Source organism: Urocitellus parryii, chromosome 8 (genome assembly GCF_045843805.1).
Source record: "Urocitellus parryii isolate mUroPar1 chromosome 8, mUroPar1.hap1, whole genome shotgun sequence".
Taxonomy (NCBI): Eukaryota; Metazoa; Chordata; class Mammalia; order Rodentia; family Sciuridae; genus Urocitellus; species Urocitellus parryii.
The window spans coordinates 124,132,594-124,147,236 of record NC_135538.1 but is presented as its reverse complement, the minus strand read 5'-3'; the positions used below and the strand labels follow the sequence as shown (position 1 = coordinate 124,147,236).

The following is a 14,643-nucleotide window of genomic DNA, read 5'->3' as shown; positions in this document are numbered from 1 at the left end:
CATTTTCTATTTCATTACTTGAAATTGATCTGTTTAAATCGTGTATGACCTGATTCAGTTTGGAAAGGTCATATGTCTCTAGAAATTTGTTGATGTCTTTTATATTTTCTATTTTATTGAAGTATAAGTTTTCAAAATTGTTTCTAATCATCTTTTGCATTTCAGACATGTCTGTTGTGATATTTACTTTATTTAAATCTGAATAGCATGAGTGAAAAAGGTGTTGACTTTGTGCAAGCTAGTTTTTGTTTTTATTTCTAGAATTGTTGCTTATGGGAGTAGCTAAAAAAATGGAGGAAATTATCTGAGTAGTTCTAAAGCACAAACTAATCTTTTCCCCTTCAAACTAATGTGGATTTATTAAGAAATCACATTAGAGTTTTGAAACTGACCTAAATAATCAAGTGGATGGGTCCCTATTTACTAAGAAGTCATGCATAGTTTTTTATATAGTAACTTCTTTTTTGTTTGTCTCTTTGTTTTTGGTACCAAGGATTGAACTCAGGGGCACTCAACCACTGAGCCACATCCCCAGCCCTATTTTGTATTTTATTTAGAGATAGGGTCTCACTGAGTTGCTTAGCACCTCTCTTTTGCTGAGGCTGGCATTGAACTCAAAATTCTCCTGCTTCAGCCTCCCAAGCTGTTGGGATTACAGATGTGTTCCACCTTGCCCAGCTATATATTAACTTTTAATCTGGAAGGAATCATCAGTGGACTATGAGGCACTATAAATTCATTTTGGCAATACAAGTTTGCTGACAAAAAGTTTGCTTACATGCACCTTTTGAGTGCTTCAATGAGTTTGTTATTTAGTTAAGTAGCATGTAAAGTAAAACAAGATGAACAGGTATTTGATTTCAAGTACAATTTGATTATGTATCTTGCTCACAATTATGTCCTTTTTTGATTAAAGATATTTAACTAGTAAGGAAAACATGAAAAAAAAACTTTGAATGATTGATGTGAGATGTTTAAAGAAGGTTATAAAATTATTTTTCAAAGATATCCCCAACTTAGACTTACTATATTATGATTAGCCTTTGAAATCAAGTCCTGTACAATAAAAAAGTCATTCCTAAAGTTTATCATTTTCAGGAAACATCATTAAAATAAAAATGCTTCTTACTTTCCTTTTCCCTTTCTTCACTGAAATTAGTAGTTGAAAATGGCCTCTGTAGGTGTGAAAGTTATACCTGGCCATGGAGAAAACTTTGAGTTCAGTGAATTCTGGTCTTAGGAACTTTGATTATATTTTATTGTTTGATCCCCTTTATGAGATCTTCTCTGGAAGTTCTACAATGTCCAAACTACCACCTATGAATGAAAACATAAATGGCAAATGAACACATTACAAGGGAAGAGCATACATTTTAGCAAGATAAAATATTAACATAAAGGAATTAAACTTTTATTATTTTTTGGCTGGATGTCAAATAATTCTTTGTATTTTTACTATTAATATGATTAACCTGAAGAAAATATTTTAGCCACTATGAAAAGATAACCACTTACAAAAATTTAACAGTTAGTATTCAGACCTTTTTTTATTTTATCCATCTCTGTGCTGTTTTATACCAGCTTGTTCAATCTCCATAACAATAGTTACTTGAATGAATTACCCAAGGACATAAAACTTTTGATTATTTATATCATTAAATATGATATAAATGAAATATCTGTTGTCTCCCCTTTTAGGAACTGCCTGCTTGAATGATTTAATCATGGATCTGAGAAGGAAGATAAAAAAGCACAATATCAGTTATACTGTATGGAAATAAAAACTGGAGTTCTTGTATTGAGTTTGTGTTATAAAGTTTCCATTGCCATAAAGTTTATCTGATATTGTACTTTGCATCTTCCTTGTTTAATAACATCTATTGTGTATTCACTCATTATAAAAATAATAGTCACTGAATAAGATTTATAAAAGCAGAACACATTTGTATAATGAAAATCATTAATAATCTCAAACCTAGAGATAATTCTAACTAATATTTTTGTTGTGTATTTTCTTATGCTTTGTATATACATATTTCAATGATAATAGAAAAATACTTTATATACTATGCCTACTTTATGTAATAAGATATTATGAGGATCATGAAAAAGTAATACGTATTTAAAATTAATTTAGTGACATAAAAATCAATAGATAAAACAAAATATATTCAGTATTCTTTATTCTGACATAATATTAATTATTCTCACTTTCATTAATATACAAATTGTGCATATCCTAGAAGGTGAGTAATTATATGCATCTTATTATATATGAAAATAACTTATTAAAGAGAAATTTAAAGATAAATTATAATATTAAAATTGGAATTTCTTTACACTTACAATTTTTGCTGATGTTTTAAACTTTGTTATAAAAGATCTTATTTATATAATAATTTTTTTATATTGTGCCTTTGGTAACTGTTCATTTTATGAACTAAGGTTTTTTTAATAATTGAATCGCAGAATAGTAATTATTTCTAAATTATGTTAAAGTGTCTCATTATTCCTAACATTTTTACTTATCATTTGACTTTATTATTTTATTGTGATGGTTAGTAAGTCAGCTTATTGTTCTGTCCAAGATAACATTCTACTTTCCTTAATCTCCTTAAAATAAAGAGTGACCTTAAATACAGGCATGCAGATAAAATGGAGATGATCCATTTTATCCATCTCTTTACCATATAATATCCAAGGTTTAAATAAAATGTTACTAAATGCTTGTTTAAATATTCACACAGTGCAGGTTTTTCCATTCATTCTAGTGGCCACATACAATAGTAGTTAAAAGCACAGGATTTTAATTGAGGCAGACCAAGAGTAGGCTTGTTCTGCCACTTACTACCTATACCATTGCAAGGCAAGTTATTTAACCTTTCTGAAATTCAGCATTCTTGTATATAAAATGGATATGACTAATGAATTTATGTGGATTAAATGAAATGGGCAAGGCACTTAAAGACAAATACATGTTCTCATATGTTCCATCTGAAAGAGTTGATCTCATAGAACTACAGAACAAAATAGAAATTACCAAGAGATGGAGCAGTTGAGGAAAGGGATTGGAGAGATGATGTTCAAAGATACAAAATTTCAGTTAGGTAGGAGCAATAAATCCAAGAGATCTATTGTATAACATGGTGAGTACAATTGATAAAGATATATTTAAATCTTGAAAAATGCCAACAGAGTTGATGTAGTGTTCTCATCACAAAGAATGACAATTACTTGAGATCATACATATGTTATTAAATTCAGTCATTCTATTATATGTAGTATAGTGCAGAATTATATATATATATATATATATATATATATATCACTTTTTATACATAACATACAATTCTATGCCAATTAAAAATAAAATAATAATAAAATAGATTGGATTTCCTTAGAAATGTCCAAAATTCTGCCATAAGAATGAAAAGAATTACATATGATTTTATAACAAAAACAAATGACAATTGTATTAAAAGGAAATGATACATATATAATACTTATAAAAGCTCTTCATTATGAATCATTTTATGAATAATAATGATTAATACTGTTGAACAGTAATATTTATTTTTATATCATGCATTTTACATAGTTGAAAGTTTAAATAAAACATTCTTATTTGAATTGTTTTACATGTAAGCAAAATGAAACATACAGATAGTACATGTACAGATGTGTGTGTGCACATGATAATATATTTAGTAATTGTCAGATGCAAGAAAAACAACAGAGAATTTTTAAATACATTATTCAGAGCTTTTCCACTTTCCTATGGAAAATCTATTATGTAAGCATACTTCCCAGAAAACAGAAACTTACATGGCAAAGAAGCTTAATTATAAGAGAGCTTATTTTTAGAATTTTTCTACTTGGAAGTATGGCTAAGCAAGGCAGACTGACACAACCTATGGAAATCCCCATTGCTTTTGTAGTTTTGTTATTTGATATAAATACATTATTTCTTTTAAATATAGATGTGCTTTTTATCTAAGCAAAGTAAGTGGAACATTTTATGCTATTAGTCTTAGGCATGTTTACTCCTAGTAATTTAATTATCTCTTGGGTAAATATCATCATATATTAATTTCATGAGTGTATTGCCTCGCATCCTTGAAGCTTTATCCATATAAATTTAATTACAGTAAGCAGAAAGGATAAATACAGTAAGAAGGAAGGATAATTTGCTTTCATTGACAGTGCCTTGGATGGACAGTAATTTTCATCTTCCATAATACAAAACCATTCAAAAGTCAGAAGAAAATAAATTGAATTAAAAGGAAAAACATTAGAAAACATATTGAATAGACTTAATGAAGCTCCTATGAGGTTTTCACTTTCTTCAATCTTTCCAATATCTTTTATAACAAATATCTTGTAATACATCTAAACTATGTGTATTCTTATAAAACCTCACTTCATGTGAAAAATCATGGATTAAATGCAATTGCTAAGATATAGGTATACTGAACTGTTGATGCTATTTTTCTTACTGAGATAATGAAAGGAAATACATTAATGATTTTATTTGTCTCAACATCCCCTTTCCAGTTTTTCTATTGTATGCAGATTCACAAGCCAACTTTAAGTTCTAAGCACATAATAAACAGGATCTCAAAATTCTACCCTTGATGTTTCCAGCAAGTAGTGCCACAGCAATGAGAAGATTCAACAACACTTTCCATCACCTCAGTGGCTTTGTTCTAGTAGGTTTTTCTGAATGGCCCAAACTAGAAATGTTTCTTTTTATGATCATCTCTACCTTCTATATATTGACCCTTCTTGGAAATTCAGCTATCATTTTCTTGTCCCGCTTTGACACCATGTATTTCTTTCTGGCTAATCTCTCCTTTTTGGACCTCTGCTATACAGCTTCCACAGTCTCCAAGATGCTGATAAATATACACAGTCACAAAAGAAGCATCAGCTATGTGGGATGTATAGCTCAACTTTTCATCTTCCTAGGTCTAGGATCTAGTGAATGTGTACTTCTCTCAGTAATGGCATTTGATCAATATGTAGCTATCTGCCAGCCTCTCCACTACACAGTTATCATGCATTCTCGGCTATGCCAACAACTAGCAACAGTGGCTTGGATAACAGGTTTCAGCAACTCCTTGGTGCAAACAGTGTTGACTTTCTTATTACCTCGTTGTGGCCAATATCGAGTAGAGAGTTTCTTCTGTGAGGTACCTGCCATGCTTCAATTATCATGTGTGGATACACGGATCAGTGAGGTGGAGATGTATGCAGCTGTGATCGTCATAAAGGTTATTCCTGTTGGATTAATTCTTTTCTCTTACATCAGCATTTTCAGAGCAGTAGTAAGGATTTAGTCTTCTGAATGTTGAAAGAAGGCCTTCAACACATGTGGGTCTCATCTTCTGGTGGTCATCATGTTCTATGGCTCTGCCATTAGTGGTTATGCATATATGGCACCCAAGAGTAACTCAGCCAAATTGAAGGGCAAGCTTCTTGCACTCTTCTATAGACTCATAACTCCAATGCTCAATCCCCTTATCTACACTTTGAGAAATAAGGATGTTAAGAGAGCAATAAACAAGCTACTAGGGAGAGAACAAGAACAAGGATGGAACATGGCTTAGGAGAATGCAGTCTTCTCACAATTCACACTCCACACTTCCATAATACCTACTGTTAATTGCCATCATTCATACCACCCCTCCAAATAGTGGTTGATGATGGCTGAATGAATATTCTCTCCCAGATATTAGAGCTATAAAAATAATGAATATTCACAAATGTTAGATGCCACATTCTGGTTAGTATATGTTGTCTTTTCTGGTGAATTTTTCAATTAATAAGCATATAACTTCTTAACCCACAACACTTTAAGACTACTGGAAAAGGTAGTAATCCTGAGACTTTTAAAAAAATCAGGAAGATGACTGCTTGAAATGACTAAATTAAGCCACAATGTAATGTACCAATAATCAAGCTGAAACTTCATTTCCTCTTTGTATATTTTTAGATTATTGGAAACACAATATTTTTATATCTAATTTTATTTTAATCAACTGTAGGATGACATTCTCCATGAGTCAAATGGATGCTATGGTCATCTACATTGTTCTGGAGAAGAAGGGCATACACATAATAACTCTGTACAATGCTTCCAACTCATTTTTCATGTATCTGGTAGCTTTTGTAGCATATTTCTTTAACACTATATCTCAGTTTACAGAAGTTTTTCTTCATGGTTAAAACATGGAAAACACATGTACATGTACATATTTCAGCAATGGCCTATTGATCTGAGAGACATCTTGCTGCCAAATCAGTGTGTATTTGATTCTTGGTGTTCAAACATTTTTGATCAGCATTATCATAGCTATTCTTAGCAGGCCAAATTGATATGGAATAACTAATTTTTTTCTCCAAACTTAATGGCAAAAAATCCAATAGCTTCTGAGTTTTTCCCTGTACATGGGGCAGATATCCTTGATACCTCATTTTAAGGACTCTATTATGTATTTGTTGGTGGATGAATGGTCTGTAATTGGATAAAGGTGTTTGGACTTGACACAATTAAGAGTCTCCTGTATGCACTCTGAAAATGGTCCAAATATCTAAAAGAACATTCCTATTAGCAATGTATCTCATTATGTTTGTATCACTTACTTTGTTATCTTTTTTTAAAGGTTGTTGTGTACACATAGGAAATAGAGGGAAAAAACAGACTGAATGTTCATCTAAGTGAGGTTACAATAGAAGAAGTGGAAAAGAGCATCCACTCTCAAAGATTGTAATGCAATAGATCATTTTATGAATGTGATATATACACCCTTTTCAGATGTTTCTGGGCAGTGGATATGTAGCTCATTCCTCTCACAAAATATAGAAAATGAGCAGTTTGAAGACATGATGAAAATTTATATCATTTTTCAAGTAATATGTACATAATCAGTTCTTCTTTCTCAATCCAACCCTCACAAATTTTAATACTATGAAAATAAAAATGCTATTGTTTTTTCTAACAATATGTGTGCATACATATTTGTGTATCTATAATTTGGGGGAGATATAAAGGGATTGAAAAATCAGTTTTCTAATAGTACAAAAATCCTAGTCCCAATTATTTCCAAGGAAAAATTTTAATATCTGTCTTTTCACAAGAATTTCTACAAATGTGGTGTTTGCTATTTAATGAAATAGATAGGTAATTGATTTGGTAATCATATTATACTTTTAAAATACACTGATGTATTCTGTATTTTATTTTTCTTAAGATAAAAGTTGATGTTCAAGTGAAAGGAGTTACTTAATATTAATGTTAATATTAAACTGGTAGCTGAGTTATTGGATAGACAGAACTAAAAAAAAAATGGAGAGTTCAATTTTCGTTTGGAGACCTGATATTAAATCAATACAGAAAAATGAGTGCTACTAGACAGTGATTATTCTGATTAGGCATCCACTGTGATTTCCCTGTGTATCAGAAGCATGGAGTGAAATTTTAAATATCACAAGTACATGCACAGACCATGAATTTTGGTGCCATTTCTTGGTAATATATGATAATTATAACTCTGGGAATTTTCCATTAAAATTTTTGTTTTCAAGATTTTTCTGTTATATAAGTGGTTCCCTTTATCATATTAAGGAAGTCCCCTCTATTGTTAGTATGCTACGTATATTTTAAACATTTTTTTTACTTTTTAAAAATATATTTATCTTTAATTGATAAAAATGTATATATTTATGGTATAAATGTGATGTTTGTTATATGTGTTCATTGTGGAATGGTAAAATTAAGCTAATTGACATATATATTACCACACATTTATCATTTGTGTATATTGAGAAAATTTAAAACATGCTCTCTAAGCAATTTTCAAGTGTACAGTATACATATTAGTTAATATTAGTTAATATATTATTAACTATCATAATCATTATGTGCAATAAACATTTTGAATTTATTCATAATGTATAACTGAAATTTTGTATCCTTAGACCAACAAAATCTTTCCCAGTGTACTACCCACACCCATTACCCAGCCACTGATAATTATTATTCTAATCTCCACTTATATTAATTCAACTTTTTTATATTCTACATAAAATGAGATTATGAAGAACTGGTCTTTCTTGTTTAACTTTACATCCCACAGGCTCAAGTCTCAATGATAGAATTTCATCTTTTAACAGGGTTTAATAGTATCCTAACATGTATGTATAGCACAATTTTTAACTATTCACAAAATGATGAGACAATTAGGTTGAAATAGCATTTTTTCAACGACTTTTTCTAAATATATTGAAATGGTCATAGTATTTACCTTATTTTTTTTAATAAGACAATTACATAGTTCAAGGTAACAATAAGACATTCTATTTGGGTATAATCTGCTAATCATAGAAAATAATGAAACAAAATAAAAAGAACCACATGGATCTATTTTTGTAAACCACAATGGTGAAAAGAAGTGTGGAAAATGTAGTATTTTAATAAAATAAATAATACTTTGTCAATTGCTTAAACATATAAAATCAATATTGACACTTATCTCTCAAAAATGATCACCTGGCACACACCTATAATTTCAGCAACTCAGGAGGCTAAGGCACAGGATCAGGAGTTCAAAGCTAGCCTCAGTAATTTACCAAGGCCCTAAGCAAATCTAAATAATATATAAAAAAGGGGGGATGTGGCTCCATGGTAAAGCATTCTTGGGTTCAATCCCTGGTACCAAAAAAAAAATTATCATATGACTATAGATATACATGTAGTAGCAAAATAAAAAATAACATTAGAAAATATCATCATGATATTGGGGTTGATAATGTTGTTTTTTTTAAAGAGAGAGAGAGAATTTCAATATTTATTTTTCAGTGGACACAACATCTTTTGTTTGTATGTGGTGCTTAGGATTGAACCCGGGCCACATGCATACCAGGCGAGCGTACTACCACTTGAGCCATATTCCCCAGCCCTTGACAAAGTTTTTTTTTTTTTTTTTTTGATAATGCATAAACAACATGTAGAAGGAACTGACATGTGAAGTGGACTTTATTAACATCAAAAATTTCTGCTAATCACAAGACATTAAGAAAGTGAAAAAGCAAACCATATGGTGTAAAAAGATGTTTACAATACTTATAATATCAATGACTGAAACAGAATGGATAAATAACACCCTAAAAATCAAGGGGAAAAAACATAAAATCCTAACTGAAAGTAGATCTTAAGTTTTTGAAGAAGTACTTACAAAAAAAAATCACATTTAAACTGACAGTCAATACACAAAAAGACATTCAACCACATTAGTATTATATAAATAAATATTAGACCCCAAATTTTATACTATTAACCAAAGTACCTAAACTAAACAGACTGGTAATTCTACTCCAAGTTATTTGCACTAAAATACATGGGTTAAAATGTTCATATTAGCAGTATTCATAATAAACCCAAATTTAGGGTATGAATTCGCAAATGGGAAGAAGTTCATTCCAGGTGAGGAGGTCCTACAATGCTAATGCACTAAAGATAAAGCATATTGGTGTGTAGAAAGAGTGAGGAACTCACTATTACTTTAGTCACTAAAATGAAGTCAGATCACATAGGTCTAATCTCATGAGGTCAGCATTACTCTGATTAAAGAAAAAACAAAGACAACATAAGAAAAAGTAAATAGAACTACAGACCAATACGCCTGATGAACATAGACTCAAAATCTATACAGAATGTTAATAAATCAAATCCAAAAACAAATAAAAATATAATACATCAACCATATTTGGTTTTATTATTAGAAAGCAGGTTTGATTTAACATCTGTGCCTAAATGACACAGTTCATCTAATTAACATAATAAAAAGCATAAATACTGTGATTTATCAAAATTTAACATTTTTTTCATGACAAAATATCTCAACAAACTAGAAATAAATTTCCTCAATATGGTTAAGTACGTTAATGGAAAATCTGCTCCTACAATCATTATCAATGATGAAATACTCAATGCTTTCTTCTTAAAATTAGCAACAAGGCAAAAAGACCTGCTTTCATCATTTTTATTTAAGCTTATTTTGGACATTGTAAGCAGTGAAATACAACAGGAAATAAAATAAAATATCTATAGCTGACAGATATATATGTTTATGGGTAAAGACCTACAGACCCACAGGAAAGGAAGAAGTAAAATGGTCCTTATATGTAGATAACCTGATCCACATATAGACATCCATCTGTAGTTTAGTAATAATAATCTAACTTATTCTGCTGTATAATTTTTAGTTGTGACTACTGTACAATGCCAATGTTAGATGCTAACATTAGGATATACTAGGGAAAGATACATGAGATGTCTCTGTAATATCACCATGACTTTTCTGTAAATGTAAAATGATCACAAAATATTAAGTGCATTTAAAGTGAAAGCACTATCATTAGAAATCAAAAAACGCAAACTAAAACATGAGATACCACTTCATATCAATCAGCATAATTAAATTTAAGAAAATTTGTTACATTATTAAATATTGGCAAGAATATGTAACAACTGGAAATATTATGTATAATGGAGGGAGTGGAAATGTTATAGTCAATTTTAAAACATCGTGGCAATTTCTTACATAGTTCAACAATAGTTGACCATATTAAGGTAGAAGGCCAATTTTACATTACCCACATCACCCTTTGCCCAATCCAGGCAACATACTGCAAAAAGATATATGCTGTGATTGGGGAAAAGAGAGGAAAGTAAGCAAAAGACTTTATCTAGAAATCCAACATTAGACTGTGAAGAAAAAACTCAGCAATGAGAAGACTCCATCTCAATATCCACAGACTGAGCCTTTAGACCCACCCTAAGGTTAGGTGGGGCTTTGTAGCCCCAGGCTTCAAACCTTCAAGGCAGATTCAATTTCTAGTCTGCACCACTAAAAGGGTCAAAAGCCCTAGGCTTCAGAACCAAGCCAGATGGCCTGCCCAGAATCTTTGGACAGGCTGATTATTGAAGGTCTTTTTTGTACAAATATAGTCTATGAAGTCTGAAATAAGTACCTACTTATTCCAACATGCAGATATTGATGCAATCAGTCAAGTATAACATCAGCAAGTAGAGAAAATAAAGGACCAGAGACTAATCCTAAAGGAAAAGAAATGCATGAATTATCTACAAAATTATCTACAAAATTATCTACAAAAATATTTGTTTTTAAAAAGCTTAGCAAATTTCAAGAAAATACAAAGAAACAAATCAACAAAATTAGGAAATAATTCATAGTGCAAGAATTTTAGAAGAGTTTTAAATCATTTTTAAAAATCACACAGAAATCCTGGAGCTGAATGTCAGGTTGATGGAGGTGGCTAAGGAACAAAGCACTAAACAACTTGTGGGAGAGAGAAAAACATCAATCAGGTGCTGACAGAACCACCTAATAATCAGCTAGATTTCCTGGCCAATCCTGGATCTTAGACAGCTCCCTCTACCAACCCCAGTAAGACAAGAGTCTATAAAAACCCTTTTTCCTGTTCCAAGCCTTCCCTTCCTGCCTTAAACCCAATAAAAAATTCCATTCTGGTGGAGCCCCAAAGCCCTCTCCTCAGACTCACCCTGTTGGTCTGAGGGTCCCTCCAGCAGCCTTTATAAATCTTCCTCCTTTTGGTTGCTGCTGCCTGACTTTACACTGAACAATACAAAAAACTAAACTAAAAATGGAATGGAAATATCAACAGCAGAAGAAAGACCCCATGTACTCCAAGATAGAGGAGAAAAGAAAGAATGAGAATGAATGAAGAAAGTTTATGAAATTCATGGGAAAGAGTCCAAGAACATTTTGGAGTCATAGAAATTCAGAAAGGAGAAAAGACACATAATGGGGCAGAAAGTTTATTTAAACAAATAATAGTAGACAACTTTCCAAAGCTGGAGAAAGATATAAATATCTAAGCACAGGAAGCTTAAAAGTCTCCAATTAGAATCAGTCTAAATAAGACTACCTCAAGACATATTATAAGCAAACTCTCAAAGTCAAAGACAAAGAGAGGATTCTAAACACAGCTGTAGAAAAGAAACAAATAAAAAAAAATAAGAGATTTTAAATATGGCTAACAACATACTTCTCTCTAGGAATCTTTTAGGCCAGGAGAAAGTAGGGTTAGGAATATATATTCAAAATGTTAAAGGGGGAAAACCTTGTCAATAAAGAGTAAGAATAGTATCCCCAGCTAATGAAATGATACCATGTTCTTCAGCAATGATAGAGAAAAGATACATTTCAAAACAAATAAAAAAAGAAACCAAAAACATACCTACATTACAAAATATGCTAAGGAAGCTTTTGAAGCTGAAAGGAAATGATACTAGTGAGTAATAAAAATAATCTGAGAATAAAAAAACTCACTGATAAAATTAAGTATATACTCAAATTCAAAAATATAATAATAATGTAATGTTGATGTATAAATCACCTATAACTTTACTACAAAGTTTCAAAGACAAAACTATTTTAAAAGCAATGCAATAATCTGGTAAAGTATAGTTAATATACAAGGATGTAAATTGCAACATCAAAATTCAAAATGTGGCATATGTAGTGCATAAAATATGGTTTTGCTTTTTGTAATCAAAGTTAACTTGTTACCAGTTCAAAAAATATGCTATAACTACAGGATGTGTTTTGTGAGCCTTGTTGTAACCACAAAGGAAAAACCTAAAGCACACACAAACATACAAAAAGCAAAAAATCAAAACATACCATTAGAGAAATATCACTTAACCACAAAGGGAAAAAGTAATAGAGGAAAAAAAGAATATAGGATCTATAAAACAACTGGGAAACAATTAATAAAATGGCAGTTGTTAGCACAAAAGAACGTGAACTTCCTAGATTAGCTCAGCACAGCTTTCATTCAGGAACAGAGTGAGGCCTCTCCCATTTTCCTGATGGAAAATGAGCCATACGCCAAAGGGGGACATTAGGTTTATATAGGTTACACTGAGAGGTGACTTAATTAATAATCTAACAGTTTGAGCTATCTTTACTGGGCCAGGTGGAGGGTGCGGGGTCAGTTGTCAGTATCTGGGAAAGAATTTGATAAGGGTGGATCAATGTTTTGGCCTCTCCCTACAAGCAGATATTTCAGGCTTGATCCTCTCCCAGGGCCTGCTTTGTCACTGGGAAACAATGTATTGGGAAAAAATCAAAGTATTTTATTCTCCCTCATTCATTCTCCCTGGGTCACATTATTTTGAGGTTTGTCACTTTCCATATCCAAGAGCAGTAGTAAGACTTTACCTACTAATAATTACCTTGAATGTAAATGTATTAAATTCTTCAATAAAAACATAAACTGATTGAATGGATATAAACAAAATAAGATAGACCCAGCTATATGCTGCCCATAAAAGGCTCACTTTACCTATAAGAATACCTATAGATTGAAAGTAAAGGACTAGGAAAAGATAGTTCTTGAAACATGAAAACCAAAAAAGAGATGGTATAGCTATATTTAAATAATATAAAATAGATTTTAATTCAGAAATTGTGAATAAAGGGACAAAGAAAAATATTGTATAATGTTAAATAAGTCAATTCATCAAGAATACAAGAATTTTAAATACACATACATTCAACATCCGAGCTCCTAAATATATAAAGCAAATACTAGCAGTTGTGAATGAAAAGATAGACTGCAATACAATAATAGTAGAAACCTCAGTATCCCATGTTCAGAAATGAATAGATCATTCAGAAAGAAAATAAATGTCAAGAGCTTTGTAATGTTTAGAACATTACAAAGTTATATAAATAATATAAAATTAAATAAATAAAAGAATAAAAAAAGATTCAGATCATTTTTGAAAAAAAAAAAAAAGAAAAGAAAACATTGGACTTAAATCATACTGTAGATAAAATGGACCTAACAGATACACAGAGAATACTCCTGCTAACAGCTACAAAATATACATTCTTCTTTTTCTGATCATAATGGTATAAAACTAGAAATCAATTGGAGGAGAAACTTTGGAAAATTCACAAATATATATCACTCCTGAACAACCAATAAGTCAATGAAGATAATAAAAGGAAAATTGGGCTGGGGATTTGGCTGAAACGGTAACGCACTTGCCTGGCCTGTGCGCATTGTGCTGGATTCAATCCTCAGCACCACATGAAAATAAATAAAGATGTTATGTCTACCGAAAACTGAAAAATAAATATTAAAAACTCCTCTCTCTCTCTCTTCACTCACTCTCTCTTAAAAAAAAGAAACAAAGAAAGCATAAGTCCATCAATTTTGTTTTTAAAAATGTTTGGCTATTATGAATTTCTACAACTTTTGATAAAGTATCATCAGTTGGATTTATTCAGAATAATGACTGAGTAAGAACATCTGAGCACCTTGTATCAGACAGAAGCACTGTACAAGTACAGAAAAGTACTATCTCAGACATATATTAAAATATTGGTATCTTAAACAGTAGATGCAAATACAATTAAGAGAATATATCTCAAAAATTTGTTTGACTGTCTTTAATAACCAAGTAGACCATTTATATTATTAATTCATTATTAATCTGTTATTTGAATGGCAGTGTGATAAAAATTAAATATAAATATGAGGTGGCACTTTTGGTTTGTATAAAGTCTTTATGTAAAAAATAAT

The 14,643-nt window shown here is 30.9% G+C and overlaps 1 pseudogene; it reads left to right on the top strand.

Moving 5' to 3' along the window:
• Positions 1–4,661: 4,661 nt before the first annotated feature.
• On the top strand, positions 4,662–5,609 carry LOC113177880 (olfactory receptor 2Y1B-like; annotated as a pseudogene).
• Positions 5,610–14,643: the final 9,034 nt, after the last annotated feature.